At 43.8% G+C, this 16,888-nt stretch overlaps 1 pseudogene; it reads left to right on the top strand.

The window, feature by feature from the left end:
• The first annotated feature begins 8,809 nt into the window (after positions 1 to 8,809).
• Positions 8,810 to 16,083, top strand: LOC114026252 (annotated as a pseudogene).
• Positions 16,084 to 16,888: the final 805 nt, after the last annotated feature.

A 16,888-nucleotide genomic window follows, 5' to 3' on the forward strand; every position in this document is an offset into this window, starting at 1 on the left:
TAACCTTTTCAAGTTGAAGAATTGAACATCGGTGTAGTAGCTGACTTTGATGCCGTGTTCATCCTCACTGAAGGCATTTGACAACATGGCTGAAAATATCATGCTAAAAAGCATAGGAACAAGCACACAGCCTTGTTTCACTCCATTGGTGACTGGGAAAGCAGAAGAGCATCATCCATTACCTAGAACCCAGGCAAGCATACCATCATGAAACTGAAGCACGTTGCTGATGAACTCCGGGCAACCAAATTTTGACATAATTTTCCACAAGCCCTCATGACTGACGGTATTAAAGGCCTTTGTGTACAAACACTGCGTACAGGTCTCTGTTCTGTTCCTGGCATTTCTCCTGGAGTTGTTGGGCAGCAAACACCATATCAATCCTTCCTCAACCCTTTTTGAAACCACAGTGGCTCTCAGGTAGATGACAATCTTCCAGGTGAAGGATCAGCCTATTGAGGAGGACTCTGGTAATAATCTTGCCAGCAGTGACCGAGAGAGAGACTCCTGCCCTGGGATTGTCACAGGGCAATCTATTTCCTTTACCTTTATAGGGATGGACAATGGAGGTGTCCTTGAACTCCTGTGGGATAACCTCCTCTTGCCATATAACCCAGACAATTTCAGTCAGCTTTTGTATGAGCAATGGACCCCCCCACCCCCGCCTTGTAAATCTCAGCTGGAATAGAATCAGCATCAGGTGCTTTGCCACATGAAAGGAACCTAATGGCATTCAAAACCTCTTCTTCAGTTGGAACTTCAACCTGAGGTAAACAGTCAATGACTTCAGCATTGATTGATGATGGTCTGTTGAGAACACTACGGGATTGTTCGGCCCATCTCTCCAGGATCATGTCCTTATCACTAATCAATGTGACTCCAACAACACTGAGTAGTTGAGATGCATCATAGGTCTTTGGCCCATAAACACCCATCAGGGTATCATAAAAGCGCTTTGGATTGTTATTATCAGCATAAAACTGAATTTCATTCGCCCTCTTACTGGGCCAAGAATTTTGCATCTCTCCAAGTTTTGCTTGTACTTTACTTTTGATGGAATTAAATGCTGCCTTCTTAGAGATGGATGAACTATCCTGCTGGTCAACTCTGTGGAGTTCTTGTTTTTCATTTAGCATCTTCTGAATTTCCTCATCATTTTCGGTAAACCAGTCTTGATGTTTGAGAGTGTTCTGACCCAGATGAGCAAATGCAGTGCTATACACCAATTCTCTGAAAGCTGCCCACCCCTTTTCTGCTCCACTGTTGCCAACTGTGTGTTGGCTCAACTTTTCCTCCAAGTTAGCAACAAACTGTTCCTGCTCAGAGAAGGGCTCTAATTTGTTGACATTAATTCTTCTGGTAGTCGTTTTGCTTTGGGGACACCTCTTTTGTTGAATGGGATTATATAACTTGGAGAAGATAAGTCTATGATCAGTCCAGTACTCTGCACCACACATTGCCTTCGTCACTCTCTCATCCTGTCTGTCTCTTCTCCTTATAATCACATAGTCTATTAAATGCCAATGTTTGTTGTCAGGGTGCATCCACAAAGCTTTATTGCGTTTAGGTAAATGGAAGACAGTATTGGTGATGAGAAGGTCATGAGATGCACAAGTCTTTAGTCATAAGTGACCACTGCTATTGCTGTTTTCAACTCCATTCCTCCCAAGGACTCCCTTCCATGTCTGGTAGTCTGAGCCTACTCTAGCATTAAAGTCACCCAGAATTATAAGCTTGTCCTCTTTTGGGACATTGATGATAAGGGTCTCTAGGTCTTCAGAAAATTTTTCTTTGACTTCATCACGGTTGGTTATGGTGGGAGCATAGGCAATGATGATGGTGGCATGGTGTTTTCCTGCAAGTGGCAATTGAATTGTCATGAGCCTGTCATTCAGTCCTTTTGGTAGGCATACAAGCTTGTTGATTAGATTAATTTTGATTGCAAAACCTGCATTAACTTCACAGTGTTCCCCTTCACTGTGACCACTCCAGAAAAATGTGTATCCAGCTCCGACTGCGGTAAACTGGCCTTCATTTGCCAGCCTTGTTGGACTCAGGGCTGCTATTTGGACATGATACCTGCTCAGTTCTCTCACAACAAGAGCTGTTCGTCTTTCAGGTCTACTGGATTGTGTGTTGTCTGTAAGTGTGCACACATTCCATATACCAAGGGTGAATGGAATCATCTTTGCAGAAGTTTTTGTATTTTTGTTGTGTGTTTTGACCATAGGGTGGGATCCCCGCCTGCTCCAATAATCAGGCCAGGGCTGGGTAAGCAGACAATTTTTAGAGAAACTTTTCTAGCCCCCTCCTCACACCAGGAGTTGAGCAGTACAATCCTTAAAAGGCTGCTCAGACACCCAGGGGGCTGCTGAATCCCACTGCTGCTTCAAGTGAGAAGAGTAACCCAAGGCCTGGGCCATGTGTGTGCAGGGTAGTGTATCTGTACCTCCTACTTTGTCACTTACCTGTCACCACAGCCTTTGAGATAGGTAAAATGGTAAAATGGTATGGGTGATGTCCTTTGATTTGTGTGTAAATTGGATTTAAATGAGATAGAGTTGCACGAAGTTGTTGGCCATACTCTTTTTTTTTTTTTAGGCAATTGGGGTAAAGTGACTTGCCCAGGGTCACAGAGCTGGTAAGTGTCAAATGTTAGGTTTCAGGCTGGATTTGAACTCCTGACTTCAGGGCAGGTGCTCTATTCACTGCACTACTTAGCTGCCCCGGCCATACTCTTTCTTCCACAATCATCCAGAAGTCCAGTGGCAGTCAGACAGAGTCAAGATGATTGGTGATGGCTCAGGATGCAGTGGATGACCTTGTCATCTTCAATGTCCAACCAAGCTCTCAGCAATCCAGAACCTGCTTCAGCCACCTTCATGGCGATTGAAACAAATTGTTCTCAATCTCCCTTCCAGCAGAAGACGTCTTCACATGCTTGGGGTAGACACGCCCCTAATGCACCAACAGGTTTGAGAGACTGGGTTATCCTCAAACTGGTTTCACCCATCTGCTGAAATGGTTTACTGGGGTGTGGTCACTGCCCATGCTACAGCTTCTTGGAGCTACAGATGAGAATTAGGTGGATCAGGTGAACATCAAAGGTGGAAAGCAGCCCTGAAAAGGGGTTGGCAGCCCTCACACCAGAGTACTAGTCTTCCCTGAACACACCTTATAGCCCTGGCATCTGTAAAATGTCTATAGCAAGACAATATCCACCTCACAGCATTATTATGGGAGGCACCTATAATATTCTCATTCCATTGACTCTTCCCATTGGCTCTAGAGACTGAAGACCTGAGTTCAAATATCAGCTCTAGATTGATGGTCTTATCAAGTCACTTCTCTCTGGGCCTCAGTTGCCTCATCTGAAAAATGACTGGACTAGATGAACTCTGAAGGCCCTGTCATCTGATGAGTGATGAGGGTGTGCTCCTAAGGGTATCATGGTACAGACACATCAGCTGATACTATACATCGTCTCTTTTTTATCTCTCTATCTGTTCATTCATTCATTTGTTATTTTTTACATTTTGATTTCCAAATGCTCTCCCTCCCTCCAGTCCCCCTACCCACTGAGAAGGCAAGCAATATGATAGCAATTATACATATAAAGTCATGAAAAATATATTTCCATATTAGCCATGCTGCAAAAAAATAAAATGCAAAAATATGACTCAATGAACACTCAAAGTTCATCAGTTCTCTCTAGCAGTGGATGGCATTTTTCATCATGAGTCTTTTGGACTTGTCTTGGACCATTATATTGATCAGAGTAATTAAATCACTCACAGTTGATCATCCTTACAGTACAGCGGTTACTGTGTACAATGGTCTGCTGGTCCTGCTTATTTCACTTTATATCAGTTCATGTAAGTCTTCCTGGGTTTTTGTGAAACCACCTCCCTCATCATTTCTTTTAGAACAATAGTATTCCATTCCAATCATAGACTACCACTTGTTCATATGCCTGCCTCTCATGTACTGGGCCTAGTTCCCTCTTCCATTAAAAATATTCAAATAATAATCAAGAATCTGGGACATCAATGATTTGGGTTTCCCCTCCAATGGCTCAGATAACACAATCCATCCATGTCTGCTCTAAATCTGTGATTCTCTGATTTTATTATGAGGAACATGCAGCCCCTGCCTTCAGGGGGCCCCTTGTGTGATGGGAGAGATGAATTCTCAATTCAGATAACACCGAATTTGCCCAAGGGAGACAGAACTCAGGAAAACAATCATGAGACAGACAAGGATGATAAGAAACTTCTGTTCCTTTGGCAGCCCCACGTTTTGTGACTTTTGTCTCACAGGGTTCTTCCTACTTTCAAGTTAAGAATACAAATCAGAATGGTGGGGAGTTGGGAATAAAGGCCAATAAGGGCCACCCTTTAAGGTTAGGGGAAGGAGGAAAGCACATCAGATCTTTGGGTGCAGAGCAGCAGTTCAAGGTCCCAGAGGCACTGATGGGATGCCAAGGGACCTCCCAAGTTTTAAGGGTCCCAGAAGAATCAAGTCAGAACTGTCTTAGGCTTCAATGCCAAGTGACTTTTGGCTCCTAAATCTCACCCTCTTTCCTTCCCTCTTTTCTCTTGCTCCTGTCCCTGGTGCTCCTCAGGTCCTCTGAACACAGAGCTAAATCAGACTGCCAAGGCATACACAAAGGATCCTGAAACCCTCCAGATGTTACATCAGCTGTCTTAGAGTGGTGTGTCTGGCCAGAGACTGATGGAGCTTTTGCAAGAGAACACATTTGAGTCTGGGGCCCACATTGATTTCTTTGATAAATAGGCTACTCATGTCCTTCAGCATTTCTCCTCTTCTGTAGCTCGTGGCCAAGCAGACCAAACACAACCATTATAGAATCCAGAAGGAATGACAGAATAGCTTTTCTTAGTTGGCATCACACCCAGGAAATAGATAAAATGACCAGGCCAACCACTCTTCATTCAGCTTCTGACTCTCTGGACTTCCACATCAGGGTCCTGTATGGGTACTTTCCCACTCCCCCTCTCCCCTGCTTTAGTATAGTAAGTCTATAAGTGGCTATTAAAACAGTAGCAGCAAGTAAGATTGCAGAGGGGAACCTCAAGTCCCTTACAGACTGTCTCATAAAGGAAGCATAATGGTTCCTTGCAAACTGTCTCATAAATTAACTAAAAGTCACATCCTGAGACTATGTGCTAAATCAGGGAAAGCCATCTGGACCTTGCTGTAAGGAAGGGTCTTTTGGTCCTGCTAATTGACATGGTCTGTAAGCCTCAGAGAATCTCTTGATATCCAGATTAAGGCCATCAGAACACCAAGAGTTGTTGATAACTTTAAAATGATGTGGATATGTTAAATAAACCCAAGGTGGCAGAGAAGAGCTGGTCTATTCCCCACCAAAACTCTACAGAAATGAGGCCCCCAAACTCCTGCCCCCTGAGCATTTTTTCATCGCTGAAGGGTCCACTCTGCTCAAGTACTCCCAACTCTAACACATGCTTATGTGAGTGACCCTCTCCCTTCCCATTCTCTTCCCCAAGCTGCTTGTCTTCTTCTACCACCCCATTCCTGTCCCCTTGCCATCTGCCTGTGGACCCTCCCCTCCCCCAGTGTTTGTCTCTGTACTTTCTGCTATTTGCCCCTGTACCTTCTGGGCCTTATTAAAATGGGATTGAAGCATTACTTTCTGATGCTATCATGGTCTTTCCTGCTCCATATCCAAGGAACTGGGGATACTTGCCCCCACTTCACCCAGAAGAACTACTTATGGTTCCATTCCTATATTCTATTAATAACTCCATAAATTAATTAGCAATTCAGGTGGCTTCTAAGCCAGAAAGGCCTCCTCAGGACTAATAAGGTGCAATTATAACTGTATCATATTAATAAGCTTGCTGTAGTTTCACTAGCCAATCCTAACTAGAACTAGGTATAATTTAAACCTTAAGCATACCAGAATTGTATGGAGGAGTGGGGCCAGACTCTTCTGGTTCTCCACTGGGTGTAGAAAGGAAACTCTAAGCTTGAATATGTTGCTATTCATTTATGCTGGACCTCTGATTTCTTTGGTGTGGGGAATCCCTGGATTGGAATGCCACCTCTGTCACATACTACCCTAGGTCATCTTGAGAGAGTTCCTTAACTTCTCTGGATCACTTGTCAGCAAGAACTATGGAAAGAACAGGAAAGCAGGCTGCCAGAAGCTAGGTATAGACCAACATCTACATGTTATACTAAGATAACTTCCAAGAGCGTTTGTCATTTGGACATAAAGGGTGACATCCTAAATGAATTAGAGGAAGAAGGGAAGAACTGACCTTTCTGATCTATGAATGGGGAAGAGTTCACGACCAAACAAAGGATAGAGAAGACTAAGGAAGACAAAATGTGTGATTTTGATTACATGAAATTAAAAAAAAATTGACAAACAAAACCAATACAGCTAAAATTGTAAAGGAAGTTTAAAATATATTTTTGCAGCAGGCTTTTCTGATAAAGGTCTCATTCTCAGCATATAAAGGGAGCTGATTGAAATTTATAAGATTAGGGTCAAAATGCTGGAGTAGCAGGAAGAAATACAGTGAGTTTACTCTGCCCCTCCCTCTACTCCAAATAGATCTAGAAGATTCACCAGATCAAAATCTGATACAGAAATTCAAGAAAAAATCAGTTGTTCACTTTTTTTCAGCCTGAATTGGCTTAGACAGACAGACTAAGAGATCTATGGATACTGGAGACATGGTCTAGCCAGGAACAGTGACCCTTAGAGCATTCTAGCATCCTGGGACTGTGCTCAAGGGTGATACCAGGGCATCTTCTCACTTAGAATCCTGAGGGTCCCTGCCACCATAACAGCTTTTCGTGGTGGGATTCTTTGTTAACTTATCCTTCCCCCAACTTTCTGACTCTGGACTAAATGTTAAGGCCAGTTCTACACACTGTCTGGGATGGTCCTGCTGCTGCCTTCTTGGGAGTATTGAGTGTTGTTTTCAGGGACCACAAGTGCTCTAGAACTGCAAGCTCTCAGTATTCCCAAGGTGTTGTCATTGTGCACCAAGTCTGACCACTGCCCTCTTGGTCTGAGCTTTGCAAGTTCTTAACCTGGGTCTCAACAACAGTCAACGTTGCTGCTACTCCTGCACTCAGGCACTGGGAAGCTCTGTTGGTTCAGAAGTTTAGGCTTCCATTATTCTGGGATTCCTGCTCCGGGTTCTTCTTCTTCAGGCTTCAGACTGGAGCAAAAGATGGAACAGACACCTGCTCTGCTCCTGGGAACAGAGCCATACAAGGTGCTGCACATTTCTGCTCTTTCTCTTTGCTGGGTATGTAGGCCAGCAATCCCTCTTCATTTGGAATAACACCCCTGAGCTCAGGTGCCTTCCTCAGTCTGCTATGGGTCTGTGACCTGGAATTGGGTAGACTGAGTAGTAGGTGATAAAGCTGCCAGTTGGCATCTGTTCCTGGATCCTGCATGAGGTGATGCTCTGGCATGAGTCTGGAACCTCATCTTGCCCTCAGACACAGTCCTTGGACATAGGAACATTGTAAGCAGTGAACTCCTGGTCAGACCTTCTCTGCAGTGTCCACAGATACCTTGAGACCAAAAAATTGGAAAATCACTGCCCTAGCCTGTCATAATCTTTTTTGGGTCCTCCCCACACACACTTGCCACCCAGTGCATTTGCTATGCTGACCCAGCTTTGTACCATTTGCAAATATGAACATACCATCTATGACTTTAACACAGTAATTGATTTGAAAAAAAAAACAAACAACCACATACATGCACAACACCTTGCTTCTTACTCATAGTTGGGCATTTGTGGACAGCTAGCTGCTCTTAACCAATGATGCAGCTATCTAAAACTCCCTCCAAAGGCACCATGTATGTGAAGGTTTTCTTCATCACCTGAGCTGAAAATTACCTGGTATTTAGTGTGTGTGTGTGCATGTGTCTCTTCATAGAACCTGCATTCCTTGAGAGTAGTACATCCATTGATTGTTTCCTTTGTCATTGTGTCCCCAGCTAACACAGTGCCTGACAGTCAAGTAACTGATCAAGACCATTTATCAAACAGCTACTGGTTGTGTGCTAGGCACCATGCTAAGTGCTGTGAACACAAAGAAAGGCTAGACTAGCCTCTGCCCTCAAGGAGTTTCCATTCTTCTGGGGGAGACAATACACAAATAAATGTTAATACAGGATACATAGAATACAGGTGGAAAGTGTCCTTAGAGAGGAAGTCACTGGCAGCTGGGGTCTTGGAAAAGTCTGTGGGAGGCAGCATGTGAGCTGACATGACATACATATAATAGACACTTAATTCATGATTGTCGATCGACTAATTGTCTCTCTGCTGGGTTGGATTTCTTACTGCAGCCTCATGCCCTCTCAATTCTGCTTGTTTAACCAGCAGACTGGGTAACCTGTCTGGCTAATTTGGGAACAGTTCAGGGCGGACTCCAAGGAGGACCATGGCCCAGAAAACTGAATTCAGACCAGCTCTTCAATTCCTAAAACTGAGATCATTAACCACTCAACCCTATCCTAAGTGGGGGAGGGCCAGATCTCCAACGACGCTGACGGGGGCGGGACTTACTTTGCTTCCGCCAGTGGAAGCACGCGGTTGTGGAGAACCGGCATTCTGGTAGCAGATCGCTGAGTGTAGACTAGATCAGGCCTGCCCAGGCAGTATGAGGAAAACCTTCACAGGCTGCACCAGCTCTCGTGCTTGATCCTCCAAGGTAGGCTGTGACTGTGACCTGAAAGGGCAGAGTCTAGCCAGCTTGAGCCCGGCCTGCGGGAGGGGGCGACATGGAAGGCAGCCTGGGCCGGACCCTGTGCATCCTGACTGGGATCTCCCGGGCCTTCAACCGCAGCCTGGCCTTGCTGCTGGCCCCATGGTTGGCTGCCGGCTCGGTGCTGCTGATAAACGCCCGCAACTATGGGACCCTGCGGACGCTGTCGGCTGAGCTGAGAGTGGCGTGGCCGGACCTGAAGGTGCTGTGAGTGTTGGCCGACCTGGGTAGCGAGGCCGGGTTGAAACAGCTGCTGGAGGTGTTGCCCCGGCCACTGAATTTGGAGCGGCTTCTGCTCATCCACGACGCTGGTAACGGCCTTCCGAATGGGGTAGGGGGAGGTCGTGTGGCCAGCAGACGTGGGCAGGGAGGAGGGAGGGGCAGGCCAGCAGACTGGATCTGGATCCTGCAGTTGCTGTCCACTGCCCTTTTGAATTGAGCTCTTCTGTTCCATGAGCATTTGTTGGGCCATTAGAGCAGAGTCAGAAGGGACCTCAGTAACTGTGTACTGGAACCCAGAAATCCCCTCTACACTATTCCCAAGCCAGCCTCTGCCATCGGTCTCTGGGGCACCCCGGCCATTGCAGGTCCTGACTCTGCTCCTGAGAAACTCTTCCTTGACCTTAATTAGCCTCAATTGCCTTCTGTGCAGTGACACCCACTGTGCTCCCTGTCCTGCCCTCAGTGGTGAAACAGAACTAGTCCGATCCCTAGTCCCTGGGATAGCTATCCCTTTAGAGACTTGAAGACGGCTGTCCTATTCCCTCGGCCCCCACCTCTTGGCAAAACCACCCCACTTCCTTCAAGGAATCATAAGGCCCTGGCCTTGTCAACTCTGAAAACAAATGAACAGAGTCACAGAGGTTGTGTAACCTCTGTTAACTCTGAAAATACCAAAGAGCTCACACAGATTAATTATCACAACCACAGTTAACTCTGAAAAGTGAAACAAAATAAAATAAAAACAAAATAAAACCAAAGAGCTAAGAGTGATGACAATCAAAAAGCTCCCTTTATTCTGTTGGAGAAGGGGAACTAGACAGTGTGACAGGGCCTCCTCTAGGAGGAGGCCCACCTTAGGGAAGCCAAGTCTTGATACCTATAGCAGTGGCTTGATACCTATAACAGTGAGCTGTAGCCCTGACAATGAGTGTGAACAGCAACAACGAGACAAGTGTGATTCATAGTAGAGCTTCCTGACCAGAACATGGTTTCTACAGTTGCTTGTCCCAGCTCAGGGACCACCTGGAGCTGGTGTGGAAACAATTCTGGGATTTTTCTGCTGCAGAGTTCATCCAGAGGGTGAGGGCAAAGGAGTGTTGTTGTGCCAAGCTCAGGGCACAGCTTGCTTGCTGGGACAGGGAAATTACCGTCTGGCTGAGGAGGATTTCCAGCTTGAACATGGGAATCCAGATCCAATATTCCAGATATGATCAATCATAAAAATAGCTCACTTTAACTTAGTACTTAAAGGTTTACAAAGCACTTTTCAAATATTATCTCACTTTATCCTGACAATAACCCTGGGACATGAGGGCTGTATTTGCAAATAAGGAAGCTGAGAGGACCCAGATAAGTAACTTGGCCAAAGTCACCCAGCTAGTGTCTGAAGCAGGATTTGAATTCAGGTCTTCCTGACTCCAGGTCCAGAGCTCTGTCCAGTGAGCCCCCAAGCTGTAGAGTGGGATTGCTATCTCTTCACATAGGGAAGCAAGGTCTACCAAAGCAATAAAAGATTGCATTAGTTTCTTTGGCTGCTGCTTCTCACTGCTGACCCTTATTGAGCTTGCAGCACACTAAAACCCCCAGATCTTCTTCAGACAAATGGAGATTTTACCCTGCCTTCGCCTTTCTGTTGTTGTGAAGTTAATTCTTTGAACTGAAAAGTAAGACTTGACATTTATCCTTAATCCTGTGAGACTTAGTCCCATTCTCAAGCCTATCATAATCTTTTTGGATCCTGCCTCTCACCCAGTGACTCTCTCTCTCATCTTTGTACCATCTGCAGACTTAAAGAGCGTATATCGCCATAGCCTTTGCCTTTACCCGAGTCCAGGGGTGGAGATCCTGCAGCCTTGAGGCCACATGTGGCCCTCTAGGACCTCGAGTGTGGCCCTTTGACTCCTTTTATGAGGGAGATTTGTTGTGTGAGATTTGGATTCAGTCAGAGGGTCACACTTGAGGACCTAAACAACCACATGTGGCCTAGAGGCTGCAGGTTCCCCACCCCTGTCCAAGTCATTAATGAAAATATTAAATTTCATACGACCAAGCACAGATCCCTGGAGCTATCCACTGGAAACTTCCATCCAAAATGACATGGAATCATGATCCTTTAAAATCATCAGAGTTGAGTGATGGAATCCTGACTCTGGGTCCAATCATTCAACCAGATCTAGAATCTTCTAATTGTCACCATCTGATCTAAATCTCTACATTTAATCTCCCACAGGATGAATACGAGATACCTAATCTACTGTTTTGTTAAATAACTAGGAAAATTATATGTTCAGGTTTCCCCTGACTTGCTGTGCTTATGTCCTTCACTTCTCTTTCAGGAGGTGGGCAGCATATTTCATTATAAGTCCTCTGGAATTGCACTTGATCATTACACTGATCAGAATTCCTAAGTCTTTCTCCTGGTTCTGTTCCCTTAAGGTTGCATCAGTTCATGCAAAGGTTTCTCTGGAGCCCTCTATTTCATAATTTCTTGCAGCAACACAGTATTCCATCACACTTATATAACATTACTTATTCAGTCATTTTTGGTCTTTCTTCACACCCCCAGCATTCGTGTCCCAGGCAGAAAGAACTTAGGCGTTCCTGACTCTAAGACTCACCCTCTAATCTCTACACCAGGGTTTGTAACCTTTTAATGTATCATGGACCTTATTGGTAATCTGGGGAAGCCTCTAGACCCCTTTTCAATGTGTTTTTAAATGAATAATATACATAAGATTGCCAAGGGAAACAATTCTATTGAAATGCAATGATTAAAAAAAAAAAGTTCAAGGACCCTAGACTAAAGATTAAAGATGGTCTACATCAAGCTTCCTTTTATGGGAAAACCATTGAATAATCAAAGGTAGACTTCCTGCCCATTTCCAGGCTCTGGAAGCAAATCTCAAGGACAATGGGGTAGGGCTCCTGGCCAGGCCTTGTGGCATTCCTGAGGGTTTGTTTGTTTGTTTGTTTGTTTGTTTTAAGGTACCTTAGGGGATGTGTCTAAAAATTTTGTGGATTTAGCTGACCCAGCAGAAGTCAATGGCTACTGGGCTCTGAATGTGACCTCCACTCTTTGCCTGACTGCAAGGATCCTTGGGATCTTCCCCACCAGCCCTGGCCTGAAAAGAACTGTGGTCAATATCTCCTCCCTCTGTGCTGTGAAACCCACCAAGTGCTGGAGCCTCTACTGTATTGGCAAGGCTGCCAGAAACATGATGTTCAGGGTCTTGGCAGAGGAAGAACCCAGTGTGCAGGTGCTGAGCTATGCCCCAGGTAGGAGAGCATGTGGCCACCTCCCTGCTCCCAATCTGGCTCTGTCTGGGCACCCAGGTGCCTGCTCTTCCTTCCTCTGTGCTCAGAGGAAGTCTGTGTTCCCCTGACATCCATGATTCCCTGTGGGCAAGTCCCTCTTGCAGAAAGTATTGGCCAAGGGGCTTTGAAGGAAATAGTTTGGGGTGGAGAGACTCTTGGAAGTGGTCTGGAGGATGAGGACAGTGACAGATCAGTCCCTAGAACAGAAACATCCCCTTGCCTACTTGCACTATCCCCTTACAGGAATAGCCTCTCCTCACCCCAGCACACTGTCTAATCACTACCAGACACCTTGTCCTTCTTATTAGAAGCTGGAGGGGAGGCTCAGAGGCCTTTGAGTTCAACCTTTCTTTTTACAGAGGAGTATACTGAGGCATAGAGTGGTTAGGAGACTTGCTCAGGGTCACACTGCTCATTAATTGTCTGAGGAAGGATTTGAATCCAGGTCTTCTGGATTCTAAATCCAGTGCCCTTTTCACAAGGAAATTCTGCTTCTCCTTGGTGAGTGAGTTCTTAAGTCTCCATAGCTGCTAACTTGCCTGTGCACTGTGCTAAAAAAAAAATGCCCCAAACATTTATTGAGTACCTACTGTGGGCAGTAGCAATCATTAGGGCACCTTACTGTGTGCCATCCTACAAGAGGTGTGCTAGGCAGTCACTAGTACCCTAGTGACTAGGGGAAGGGGAGAAGATCTCGAGAAGTAGAAGGCATGGCCCATACCCTTAGGACTAGTAATGGCTAATTACCAATAGTGAGCATTTTTATCAACCTTCAAGGTTTGCAAAGTGCTCTCACCCATATTATCTCATTTGATCATCAAGACATATGTGAGAGGTAGAGAAAATTGAGGCTGAGGGAGGTTGAGTTATTTGTCTAGGCTAGGGGTGGGGAATCTGCAGCCTTAAGGCCACATGTGGCCTTTTTCATCCTTAAGTATGGCCTTTTGGCTGAATCCAAATTTTACAGAACACATCCTTATTTTTTATTAATATATTTTGCTCATCTTTTATATTTTTACTTTATTTAAAAAAGAAATGTATTTAAGATACCAAAGAATAGAATAAGTTTTAACAAAATAATCCTCTCAGATTGACAGGCACAATTAGAGCATTAGTAAGCCATAAGGGCTAAATTGATGGCTGCTATGTTCACTCTTTAGTTCTAACTTCCCTGGCCTGACTGGCACCACTACGGCACAAGGCTTGTTGGTGAGAGTTTATGGGAATTGAATATGCCTGTCTTGTTATCAGCTTTTAACAATTATGCACTGTGTTTCTATTTGAAGTGGAATTTATGAATAGTTGCACAGTTCGACAATATTTTTTAATTTTGTCTGCTTAACAGCCCATCATGTCAAAGAAGACCAAGAGAATGCTGAAGGAAGAAAACAGATTTTTTTAGTGAGGATTGGGAATTGCAATATTATCTAATTTCTGCTAAAGATAAGATGATTTGATTGCTTTGTTATACTGCAATATCAACATTAAAGAAATTCAATGCTCATCAGCATTATAACACTCGTAAGGACCACAAATATTTTAACTTAGAGAGAGGTGCAAAAAAGTTATATTGCAGAAATTAAAAGATAAAAAACAAAAGCAAAGACAATTCTTTCAAGCAGCAATAAGGTCTAGAAAAATGCTACTGAAGTGACTTATAAAGTAGCTTATATACTTAGGAGGGAAAGGGAAGCCATTCAGTGACGTAGAAATTGTGAAAAAATGCATTGTCAAAGTTGTGGGATGCTTAGGCCTTGATAACATTTCAAAGTACAAACAACTGGCTCTTTCAAAGAGAACTGTAACTAATTGGCAGCATGAATTAGCCTTCAACTTAACAGAACAACTTCATGCAATACTTCAAAAGGAAAATATATTATTTTATCTCTTTAGATGAATCAACTGATACTACTGACTCGGTGCAGGTTTCATACCTCATTCGGGTCATAATAGAAGATATTCTTTGCTATGAAGAGTTACTCACTTTGGGTGCTCTTGTGAACAGAACACAGGGAATAGATATCTTCAGCAACTTCCAAGATAAATGTCATGAAGTTGGATGAATTTGGTAATTTTAGTGAGTGTATGTACAGATGGTTCATCTTCCATGATGGGAAAACATGAAGGGTTTATTGCACAGATAAAAAAAGTATTAACAGATCCAGATGCTCTCATTTCTTTTCATTGTGTCTTGCACCAGCAAGATACTATTTTAAATGACACTTTGCAACAAGTTATAAATATTGTTAACTATATTCATGCAAATGCTACACAGCACCATTAGTTTAGTAACACGATAAAGTTGAACGATGTGGTATTCAGTGTGGATTTTCCATATCATTCTAAAGTGAATTGGCTATCGCAAGGACAGGTGTTAGCCAAAATTTTATCTCTATGAGAACAGATAGTTAAATTTTATGAAGAACAGAATCAGTGATGTGAATTATTGAAAGATTTCTATAGGAATGTTGCATTTCTGCGTGATATGTCAAATCAAAATGACTTGAATATTTCTTTATAAGGTAAAACTAAGTCTATATATGATATGTGTCAAAAAGTCTAAGCATTAAAAAAAAAAAGTTAAGTTTTTTCAAAACACTTCTCCAAAAGGACATTTCAGATGAACATTTTCCCCAGTTATCAAAGGTCATTGATGAGCAGGATGATATATGTGAATCATCTGAAGAATACACAGCTCTTATAGACCTGTTAATTGGAGAATATAATGAAAGGTTCACTGACTTTGAGATTCATGACAATACACTCAAATTACCATTTTAGCCTCACTTACTTGATATCACCAAGGCACCTAAAGAACTACAGATGGAATTGATTGGACTCTTAGTAGATGACATTTTAAAGTCATTGTTTGATGCTAAGAAAGATCCAATTGAAATATGGAAAAATGCAGTAAAATACCCACACCTTTTGCAACGTGCCTGAAAATGCTTTCTGGCTTTTCAACCACTTATTGCTGCGAATCTACATTCTCCTACCTAACCCAAATCAAGACACCTTTAAGGTCACAAATGACTGATACCCATCTAGAGGATCAGCTGAAACTGTGGACCTCCACACTGCAACCAAATATTCAAATGCATTCTGACAAAAAGCAGACACAACAAAGTCATTAAAAGGTTAATTAACTTTAAATTAACAAATAGTTTTCATTTTTTGGAATTACTAAGTACATAGTAGTTAGATTTTTAAAAAAATGTATATTTTCAAATATACCTAATTGAAGTTTCTTGAATGTGGCCTTGTTTGTTACAACTAAATATTAATGTGACCTTCCAACATGAAAATTTTCCCTCCCCTGGCCTAGGTTCACTCAGCCAGTTAAGTGTCTGAGGCAGTACTGGAACTCAGATTTTCCTGATCTCGAGACTAGCGCTCTCACTACTGCCCCATCTAGCTGTATAAAGGGAGAGGTGTCCAAGACTCCTATGCTCAGTACTATTCCAGTCCTTCTTGATCATGGTCTCCTGATCCACCCCTACATAGTCATGGGCCCCAACCAGAGGCCCTTGCTAGACCTTTCCTCTTTCTTCTGTTCCCTCAGGCCCTCTGGACACAGAAATGAATCAGGAATCCCCACAGAAAACCAAGGACTTGGAGGTGAGGCTGACTCTGAACAAGTCAAGGGACAGCCAATCCCTGGTGGACTGGTCTGTCTATGCCCAGAAGCTCCTGGACCTGCTGGAGGGGGACACCTTTGAGTCGGGAGCCCACATTGATTTCTTTGATGAGTAGGACTGGCTGCCTTCCACCACCTGTGGTCCACCCCTCCTTTCCCTGCCATCCTGTCCCCACCCTCTGCTTTTCACAAGTGTCTAGTAAAGGACACACCTCTAAACCTTTCCACCCAGACAGGGGGAATAGGACTTAGTGGAGAGATCCTCAGATTGGGAGGCAGAAGACCTGCCGCATGTCAGCCAGGTCATGATGGGCAGAGCTGGGATTTGGACCAAGTCCTTAGATTCCCCATCTAAGGCTCTCCACTCTGCCATGATGTGCCCCCCTTCCTCCATTCCCTTTGATTTTTTATTTGGCTTCCACTGGGACTGACTCCACGTATATCATCAGCATTTCCATGTATTACCAACTGAGGGACTTGTGGGAATCTAGTGAGCCACACATTCCATCTTGTGACTCAATTCTAGAGCTAGTTCAGTTCCCTTTCTATTTAGTTATGGGTCTGTTCTGATTTCTTTCTTGTGAGAAAACTTTATTTAATTATGGGAATTGTTAGAAAATGGTTTATTGCATCTTTAGAACCTTGCCTGCGTGGCCAGGAAGCTGGACCACCTCTACTTGCTGCTTTGAGACCGTTAGCTCAGGATATAGGCTATGCTGACCAGAAACCCAGTCAGTTTCAAAGACTGATGCAAGGAGTTTTCTCATAGTTATGTATCTCAAGAAACCCATACATCTTATCTGAAAATTGGTTCCATACTGGTCAGTCAGTTTCCTTGTTCCTTTGATTGAATACAATCACTTGGGGGGAGTGGGACACCTCTTTCTTTGATTTCAGGGAATTTCATGTGTTCATTCTCCC

Source organism: Vombatus ursinus, unplaced genomic scaffold, assembly GCF_900497805.2.
Source record: "Vombatus ursinus unplaced genomic scaffold, bare-nosed wombat genome assembly UNPS02014837.1, whole genome shotgun sequence".
NCBI classification, from domain to species: domain Eukaryota; kingdom Metazoa; phylum Chordata; class Mammalia; order Diprotodontia; family Vombatidae; genus Vombatus; species Vombatus ursinus.